Source organism: Peromyscus leucopus, chromosome 4 (genome assembly GCF_004664715.2).
Source record: "Peromyscus leucopus breed LL Stock chromosome 4, UCI_PerLeu_2.1, whole genome shotgun sequence".
Classification (NCBI taxonomy): Eukaryota; Metazoa; Chordata; class Mammalia; order Rodentia; family Cricetidae; genus Peromyscus; species Peromyscus leucopus.
The window spans coordinates 52,768,143-52,778,312 of record NC_051066.1 but is presented as its reverse complement, the minus strand read 5'-3'; positions in this window follow the sequence as shown (position 1 = coordinate 52,778,312).

Sequence of the window (10,170 nt, the reverse complement as noted above, 5' to 3'; positions counted from 1 at the left end):
ACGTGGAAAACATGGTCAAATAGACATAAAGGTTAATGTGAGTCCAAGGAACAGGTGCTTGATAAAGCTAGATAATTGATCAGGCAGGTGGAAGAAGACAGATGAGTGATAAGGATGGTGAGGTAGAATTAACCAGAGAAAGGTGACTTCGTGATGGGCAGGAAAAAGAGAAAGAGAAGACAAGTAAGATAGAAAGTTGTAGGTGGTGGAAAAGTTATTAATAACATCAAATTAATATTCCTTGGGGTCCCTATTCTGTGCCAGCACTGCCCTTAGTAGTTTATATCATGTTGGGAAGTATATCCTCTTGCACAGTCTCAGAACTTAAATCCTCTACACTACCCAAAGTCTCTAATAAAATGCATTCAAATTAAACATATTTCTCTCAAAAGACATCAAAAACTTGAATCTCTCAGTATATATATATTTGTATGTATGTAATATGTATATATATATATATATATATATATATATTATATATAATCTTTTGAGGAAGAGATGTGGGGAGGGATTCCTGAAGAATGAAATGCTCACAACTAGAATAGCTACTGAGAGAAGTCAGGGACTAGTTAAAAGTTCATCTGAAAAGGCTAGAGACAAGATGGAACCCATAGGTGATGAAAGACCCTAACCCTTCAGGCTTACACCCCCCAAGCCCCAGGAGAATAAGGAACTAAAAAGAAAACTAGTTCCAAGGGCAAGCTGACTCAATTATTATTCAACCACCCCTGTAACAATATAACAATGTAAAGAGATTTCTGTTAAGAGATGTGCTCAACTGTGACTGGGATAGTTGCAAGTGTTCCAGGAAGGACCACTGTGTCCTTTGTGTAAACTCCACTCCCGCCCTGATACCCCCCTTGAGGTTTCAGGAAGAATGTACATGCGGACATGACTGTACCCACTCTGTGATCAAGCCATGATCTTATGAAACGAAATTGTATGGGAATTGTAATCTTCTGGCTTTTGTGGGTTTTTCCTTTAAAAGCCCCCATGGGGCTGCAGTAAGATGCGACTCTTGCTCCCAGGACAAGAGTTTGCCCGACTGTACAGGTGCATCAATAAACACCTCTTGCTGTTGCATCAACTGGACTGGAGTCTGGGTTCTTGGGGCACCCCCCTTGAGAAGGTAGTACCCTGGGTCTGGGGTCTATCAGTGACACTTCATGGGTGACCAAGAACCTGAGACTAGATAGCCCAGGAACCTAGGATAAAACCAAATACCATTAGTCTGAAAAAAAGAAAAAGAAATGTAGTGATAAAATGACTCCTAATGACATTCTGCAATAGTCACACAGCACCTTGCTCCGCCATCATCATTAAAGCTTCCTCTTGCAATAGATGGAAACAAATATAAAGACCCACAACTGGACAGTGTGAAGAGAGTGAGGCACTCAGCCCTAAATGAGATGTCTCCATCAAATCCCTCCCCTCAGAGCTCAGGAAACCCCATGGAAGAGGAGGCAGAAAGAGTGTAAGAGCCAGAGGGGATGGAAGACACCAAGAAAACAAGACTTTCTAATCCAACATGAGCAACGCTCATATGAACTCACAAAGACTGAGGTATCATGCACACGGCCTGCATAGTTCTGTTCCAGGTCCTCTGCATGTAGATTACGGCTTCTAGTTTAATGTTTCATGGGATTCCTGAGTGTGCAAACACATGGATCTCTGATTCTTTTTTATTTTTGGTTTTTCAAGACAGATTTTCTCTGCCCTAGCTGTCCTGGCACTTGCTCTCTAGACCAGGCTGGCCTCAAACTTACAGAGATCCTCCTGACTCTGTCTCCTGAGTGCTGGGAGTAAAGGCGTGCGCCACCACCGCCCAGTGGGTGCCTGATTCTTGTGCCTCTTCTTGGGCTTTTTTCCTTCTGTTGTTTTGTCTCGTCCAACTTTAATGTGATAGGGTTTTGTTTCTTTGTTTTTTGTTGTTGTTGTTTTGCTTGTTTGTTTTTGTTTTTGTTTGTTGGGTTTTTCGTTGTTGTTTTTTTTTGGGGGGGGGTCTTTTTTGAGAAAAGTTTTCTCTGTATAACAGCCCTGGCTGTCCTGGAATTCTCTCTGTAGACCAGGCTGGCCTTGAACTCACAGAGATCTGCTTTCTTCTACCTCTCAAGTGCTGAGATTAAAGGATCTGACTTTGGTTCCTAGAACCCACATTGTGGCTTACAAACCATCTGTAACTCCAGTTCCAGGAAATGCAACTCTTTCTTCTGACCTCCATGGGCACCAGACATGCATGCAGTGTATGTACATACATGCAGACAAAACACTCATGCATGTAATATGAAAGTAAACAAATCTCGCTTTATAATTTAAAGGAAATTCATTTGGCAGCCTAGTTAAAACTGAAGCACATCTGGGGGGGGGGGGCATGCCTGCAATGCAGCACTTAGGAGGTTAAGCTAGGAGGCTACTGCAAGTTCCAGGCCAGCCTGGGTTACTGTAACAACAGCAACAACAAAATGTAAGTGCATAAACTTCAATTGCTAAAGTTGATGGTGCTTAGTCCTGCAGCCAGGATCTAAATGGGAGGCTAGGGAAAGGAAAGTTTAGACTTGCCAGCTCCTGGAGAAGAGGCACACAAATCCTCAGAAAGAGCCACATTCTCCACAAGTTGGTTCAGCACTGCCGCTCTCTTGCAGATACAAGGAAAGCACTCCCTGTATTCACACAGCAGGACAAAAGTCATCCTGACTAAGGGCATGGGGAACTTTAAATCATCCCATGCACACATCATCGGTCTTCAAGCCCCATCTACCAAGAAGCAAACTAAGCACAAAACAAAAAAGCCTGGTTCTATAGAAGCCACGAACTAATTTCCAGACATGTCAGCTTTGAGATGCTTACACTTGGAAGTTACCACCTACGGGTAACTGGCAAGCACCCACACGCAGAGGAAAAGATACCAGCCACCTATCTGACAAGTAATCACAGAACGCAAAGATCATCTGGCTATCTGATGCATATAATCGGGTAATTACAGTAGCGCTAATTGGCCCAAGTAGAGCAAGAAGAAAGCCTGGGATGCCATCAGGGCATGGAGTGGGCAGAAGGCAGAAAACCCTACGTAAGGCAAGAGGATTGAGAGAGTTGGTGTGTGAAGAGCTTAAGATGAAGCAAGGGACGTGGCAAGCGCCTGGAGGAATTGCAAAATCAGTTCACCTTTGTTTCATCTTTCACAAACTGGCCTCAACCCAGCCTTTAATTAAATTGTAGCAAAAATATTCTGGGTTCAACAGCTGGGTCAAGGTATCAGAACAAGGTCTGGAACAGGCGGTGCTAACCTCTCACTCTTCTCTTTAGCCTCTTATCTTTGTTACACTTCATCATACGTACTCTCTCACTCCCGCCAGTATTGCCTCTCACCCGTGCCCTCTTTGCCCAAATATATCTATTTTTTAAGTGTCATGAAACCCCAAAGTTACAAATTTGTACAAGGAAATTATTGATCCACCGGATGGTGGTGGTAGACATCTTTAATCCTAGCAGAGGCAGGAGGAGGATTTGTGAGTTTGAGGCCGGCCTGGTCTAGAGCGTTCCATAGTGAGTTCCAGGACAGCCAGGGCTACACAGAGAAACCCTGCCTCAAAGACCGTGCTGTTGGGGGGGTGGGGGGCGGGGGAGGGGTGGTGCAGCAGGGGGGGGTTTGCAGTGGGGGGGGGCGTGTGAAGGTTGTTGCTCCATTTAACAGCAATTGTGCAAAGTCTGTATGCTTGTTTCTGGCTCCGTCCTAGACTTGCTTTTACATTTTGTCCAAGCTTGAGAATGTGACCAAAGAGAGTACACCAGCAGCAGCCCACATAAGTGCGCCTAAGAGCCACCTCAGTCACGTCCGCCAAGTGGGTGAAGAATTACTCGTGGGCACCATGGTGCCTACACTCAGTACTCACAAGCATGGACCTTTTCTAGTGGACACTGCTTATACCAGAACTCTTAGGTGTGGGTCTACTGCTCATCCACTGCTATCTAATGATGCATGTTCAGCTCTCAAAGCCTTGATGTTGTTCTTTTAATCATAAAATAAAAGTAGCATCTAGCCTGTACTTCACACAGTGACACTAATTACTTAATAAAAGCTATTTTCTTGGGCCTGGAGAGATGGTTCAGTGGTTCAGAGCTTGTACTGATCTTATGGAGGACCTGGGTTCAGCTCCTAGCACCCTCAGGTCATCTCACAACCATCTGTAACCCCAGTTTGAGGGAACCCGATGTGCTCTTCTGTCCTCTGAGGGCACCAGGCACATATGTGGTACACAGATACACCTGCAGGCAAAAGACTCAGACACATAAAATGATAGTTGTTTGTTTGTTTTGTTTTTGTTTTTTCAGTGAAAGCTCATGATCTGTTTGTTTCCATAGCAGAACCTGCTCAGAGTAGGACCTCTTGGTCCTTCTCTCCTTTTTAATCTCCCTGTTCACAATGCTCAACTCTTTTAGTAGCCAGCACCCTCTTAGATCTGCAGCTGGACTCAGCCACTCTTTTTTTGTAGATTACCGAGGACCTGGATCAGTTCACAGCATCCGCATGGCTGCTCACAACCATCTAGAGCTCCAGCCTCGGGGTGTTTGATGTCCTCTTCTGGCCACTGAAGGAACTAGGCATGAACATGGTGCACAAGTAGAAACACCCATATACATAAATAACACAATACAAAACAGATTTAAGGGTCGGGCGGTGGTGGCGCAGGCCTTTAATCCCAGCACTCGGGAGGCAGAGGCAGGCGGATCTTTGTGAGTTCGAGGCCAGCCTGATCTACAGAGCAAGACCCAGGAAAGGCGCAAAGCTACACAGAGAAACCCTGTCTCAAAAAACAAAACAAAACAAAACAAATTTAAGTTCTATCTCCAGCAAAGAGAAGGAAAGTGGTGGCAGAAGCAGGAAGGGGAGGGGTGACAGCAGACCCAGAAATATGGTGCTAAAAATTGAGATACTGGATTTTATAATTTTTATGATTTTCCACAAATTTAATGACCACATCTGGGTAATGGATACCATATTAGACAGCACACCTCTAGATGATTCTTTCTGGACGTTGGATAAGGTGCCACAGACACTATTCTGACCCTAACCAGGGACACTTGTCCAAGTGGGGTAATTATGTCTCCAGAATCCCCAACTTAATATAGTGAGGTTATTTATCAAGACAAAGCAGGTTGCTGTGAGCAAAATAGGAAATCTCCACAACTACAGTGGAACCCCTTCCAGAGAAGCAGGGAACAGACCCATAAATTGTTGTTTAGCACAGGCTATTCCTCAAAGTGATGCAAATAAATCCAACTTAATATTTTTCTTTTTTCTTTCTTTCTTATTTATTTCTTTGCTTAGTTTTGCTTGGTATGGTGTTTCTCTACACTACAGAGCCCCGGCTATCATGGAACTCCCTGTGTAGACTAGGCTGACCTTAAACTCACAGAGATCTGTCTCCCGGGGGCTGAGATTAAAGGCCTGGGCCACCATACCCAGCCTCCAATTTAAAGTTTTTCATGTTTGCCCAGATGTGTGCTTACAGGGGGAGTTTTATGTTTCTATGCCAACGCTCGCTATAGGATACTTCCCCAAATCCCCCGGGACCAAGACCTCTGAAACCATTTTTTAAAAAAAACTAATGGAATTAGGAGGCTGACTGATGTCTATTGTTCTTTAGGAAGGCCCTTGGAAGCCTTCCAAGCAGTAACTCATTCATCTATTATAAGAGAACTATATAGTATCTAAAAGCTCTTTGTTGAAAATTTGCCTTTTGACAAGTTTGGTTTATCTAAAGGCTCTTTGTTGAAATATCACTCTGAGATTGTATTTAGTCTGATTATGCTCTTCTGATACGTTTCTTCTCAAAAAAGAAATAAGGTAAGAAGCTTATGAGAGGAGGATCCAACCATTGCCCTCACCTCTTTTGAAATAGTTCTGATTGCCACAGCCCAGTTTCCTGTTCCTTCTACCCCAGATCCCGTGAACTCTCTAGTGAAGAGACCACTGTTTGCAAAAGCAGATGGTCCACAAGGCTCCTGGCCGGCTCCCTGTATGTACATCTACTGCCACGTGGAGAGAACATGATCCTTTAGAAGTTGTAAGAATTGTATTTATTTCCTTTGTTATGAAAGACTGAGCGGCCTAGGAAAGAAGCCTGGGGCTGGGCTGCCTGGGGAAGAGACTGAGGAGGCTGAGTGAAGAAACTCCGAAGGGCCCACCCAATTCTCGGCAAGAGCACTGAGCTTCCTGAATTTTCAGGAAGGATGTTGGGAACCTGAGGACTGCATTAAAGACGGAATTACTTAGACACTAACAGATGTTGGGGTGAGTAAAAGTGAGTAAATCTGTCACTTCCTGATTTGAGCCCAGAAAAAGGACTCCATAGCTGGATCCTGCCTCAGGTTCTCCTAAGTGGAGCCAAGAAGGCTCCCTGTTGCCTCCAGTACTCAGATGGCTTTCTTTCCACCATTCGGCTCACTTGCTCAAATCTATGTCCTCTCTTGAGCCTGGATTTCCGTGACTATACAGGCCAGACATTGTATGTACTTGGTTTCCATCTTTTATACTCTCCTTACTTGGAAACTGAGAAAATACAGATTTCTCAAGGGTTTACCAGTTACTAGAATTCCTGAGCTTACTTTGTAGGCCCAGAAGTCCCTACTTCACACAGTGCCCAAGCCCCTGTGTGTCCATATTTCCTTCTCCTTTTTGTAACGAAGTAAAAGAAGCCGGAGACTCAATAATTTGGGCAGTGACTACCTAGCCCTAGGGACCTTGGGATAGCTCCATCCTGTCCTCTGTTGAACTTGGCTTTGCTTCGAGTCCTATTTACTTGGTGACTACACTATCCAAGCCTCAGTACCAGGAAGAGCCTCAACCGTACCAGCAGCTGAGGTGTTCTCTTAAGGTGGTGTTTCATCTCCACCCCCAACAGGAAGACCTGGGGCCCTGTGTCAGTCAGGCCTCTCTAACTCAGGCCTGATAGCCCATTTACTTATCTTCCTTTCTGGATATGACTGTAGGCTTCCCATTTTCTTTGACCTTCTAGAAGTTCTGCTGAAAGCCGAGCACTGGGTTACGTGAGAGGATTAGGAACGTTTGTGGTGTGCTATCTCAAGTCAACCCCAGTACCTCTCTCTCCGTGTGTGTACGTTAGAGAAAGACGGCTGCTTTCTTGAAATTCTCCTCTGACTTTGGGCCTGGTTTGGAGTGTGAAGATTCTGAAGGAAAGGAGAGACTCACTATAGGTGGTCTAGTCTTAAACCAGGCATGCTGGCACACCCCTGTAGCCTCAGCCCTTGGGAGGTAACGCAGGAGGAACAGGAGTTCAGGCTATCCTCTGCTGTGTGGGGAATTCAAGGCCAGCCTAGGCTACATGAGACCTGGTCTTTGAAAGGAAAAAAATGAAAAGAAAAAGAAAGGAGAAAAAAGGAAAGCAAAGCAATCTGGTCAGCCGCTCCTTTTCAGGTTGAAACCTCGCCCTTTCTGCCGCCTACCTTTTCTCCCCATTGCCGCTGTTAGCCAGGGCCTCGCATTTTGGAAAATTCTTCCGTTTTGATTGAACAATGACAGTTCCTTAAACAGAAGTAATTGGGTTCCCTGGACTGAAGTAAGTTGTTGTTCTAATTCTTCTTTTTTTTTTTTTTTGACTTTCTTTTATTTGCCTTTCTGAATCACTTGTACCAGCTGCTCAACTCACAGATCCCTGCTCTCCCATGTGATTGCTGCCCCACCCCCTTTTTTTTTTTTTTTTTTTTTTTTTTTTTTTTTTTTCGACTTTTTGTGTTTTTTCTTTCTGAACTCACTCTGTAGCAGCTGCCTCGAACCACAGAGAATCACAGAGAACCACCTGCATCTGCCTCCCGAGTGCTGGATAAAGCGTGCGCCCACCGCCTGTGTTCTAATTCTTGCCCTCCCCATCCTCTTAACCCCCACCCCAGTAACAGCCAGCCACAGGAGGTGACCATTGACTGCCTGACTCTCCTTCACGGACTTACCGGCTACCCCGGCAATGGTCAGCTGGGAGTCAAACAGGGAACCTGTCCATCGTCCTGTCCTTTCCTCCGCCCTGTGACTCCCCCAGCCTGGGAGCCGGCAGAGGGTCTGATTCCGTCCCAGACTCTCCGCAGGTCTTTCTCCCAAGTCCATGCCCGCGCTGTTCTCGGTTGCTTGTTCCTTCCTGTCTGTCTTTCCTTCTCTCTGATCTAACTCTCGCCCTCCCCACCCTCACCTCTTCACTGGATTCCAGAAGAGTCTCGGTAGCTCGCGACCTCCCTTCCCACATCCGTTCTTAACTCGTTCTGATCCGTGCTCAGTTTTGCCCTCTGAGAAACCTTTGAAACGTGTGTTGCTCCAGGTAATGACTCAGATCCTGAAAGGGACCCACAGGGACGGACACACACACACACACACACACACACACACACACACACACACACACACACACACACACACACACACACACACGGGCTTTTCCCCACCTCCCTGTGGGCGACCCCCAACCCGCTTCCCACGGCCTTTGGCTCTTCCTCGAACCCTGCTTTGCTTTCCCTACGGTCTCTCCAGCGCCCCGCTCAAAATCAACTTCCTTAAAGAAGACTTCCCTGACACCAGCCGGCTGTTAGATGTCTCCCTAGCTTCTCACGGTCCTTATTACAGATGTAATGGTGTGATTAGTTGCTGGTTTCCGCAGGTTAACTTGTGAATCCGGGGCCTCTGATGGTCTCGTTCACCGCTTTCTTGCCCGCATCTGTGCCGGGCCAGCTCAAGACAGAACTCACGAAACACCTGTTCAGTGAAGGGCACGTTCACATCGCAGAGCCCCACATGCTGCTGCCTCTTCCTTGACTCAAGGGTTCTAAAGCTGAGTGGACTCTCTGTGTTGCTCTTTGATGGTCTGTCTGTGAGGCTATCTGGAAGGACCGGACCGTTCGCTGTATGTGCTGGAGTGGAAACCATCTTGTCCAATGAGTAAAAATAATATGATTCCTGAAACCGAACATACAGGCCCTGCCCAGAAGAGTGACTTTGAGCAGGGCGAGCACGGAAAGCAGTAGGTTGTGTTGTATTCGGGCCCTCTTGTTTCAGATTTAAAAAACAGAAATCTTCCCACAGGGCCTTCATTTCGCCTCAGTCCCCATGGAGCCAGCTGTGGGTGAGGGAAGGCTGTCAGGCCCCGACTCAAGTGTGAAACTAGGTTGACGCCATTATTAATGACAGATGCGTCTAGGACAGCAAATTATAAATGAAAACACTCCTTACCCGTGGCCAAATGACTCCCGGTCACGCGTTCCTTTTCTCTCTAGTTGCTCACATGTTGGTTGCCAGAAGAAAGAACAGAACAATTGAACATCAGGAGTCCTGTGCTCTAGACCATTATAGGCTGTGTGTCTTTAGATACCTAAAGAGCCTAGGCCTGCTAGACACTCTACATATGCTCTTATAAAAGCTTCCATGACCAGCAGCTGTTGATCTCATTATAGCCATGGCTAAAATGAGCCTCAGAGAAGCCGAGTAATTTGCATTGGTTACATACATAGCTGGTACTGAGACCACAAAGTCATTTTTTTAATGACTGAATCCTTTAGACCTCAACTGCTACTGTAAAATTAAGGAATTTAATGATGGTGCCTCTAGGGAGGATAGCAAATAAAAATCCTTAATTCTCTGTTCTGCTCGTTAATGTTTCGATCTCCTGTAAGAGTGAACTTGGAAGACCTGTGCCTACACGTGGGACGGCACTCAAAAGCCCGGCGACCAGACTGAGCGAGGGATTTTTGTGGATTAAAAACAAAAACAAAAACAAGGGGCTGGAGAGATGGCTGGTTAAGAGCACTGGCTGCTCTTCCAGAGGACCTGAGTTCAATTCCCAGCAACCACATGGTGGTTCACAACCATCTATAGTAGGACCTGTGGTGACACACTGCTTGTGAGAGTGCAGGGACACATGTGCCTTCGTCAGAACATTGTCTGCTCCAGCTGATAAAGCGTGCGAAATAAATAAACTTAAAAAAAAAAAAAAGGCCACTAACACAGTTTATCTGCTGTCAATAAGAAATGTGCCAGTTTGTGTTTAAATCTGAATGTTATCCAAAAGCTTTTAACAAGTTTATCCCTAACTGTTATGACGTCAAGAAACCGGATGACTGAAACGTCTCTGACTTGTATTGATGCTTCACAACCCTGAGTTTGAGACGTTCACA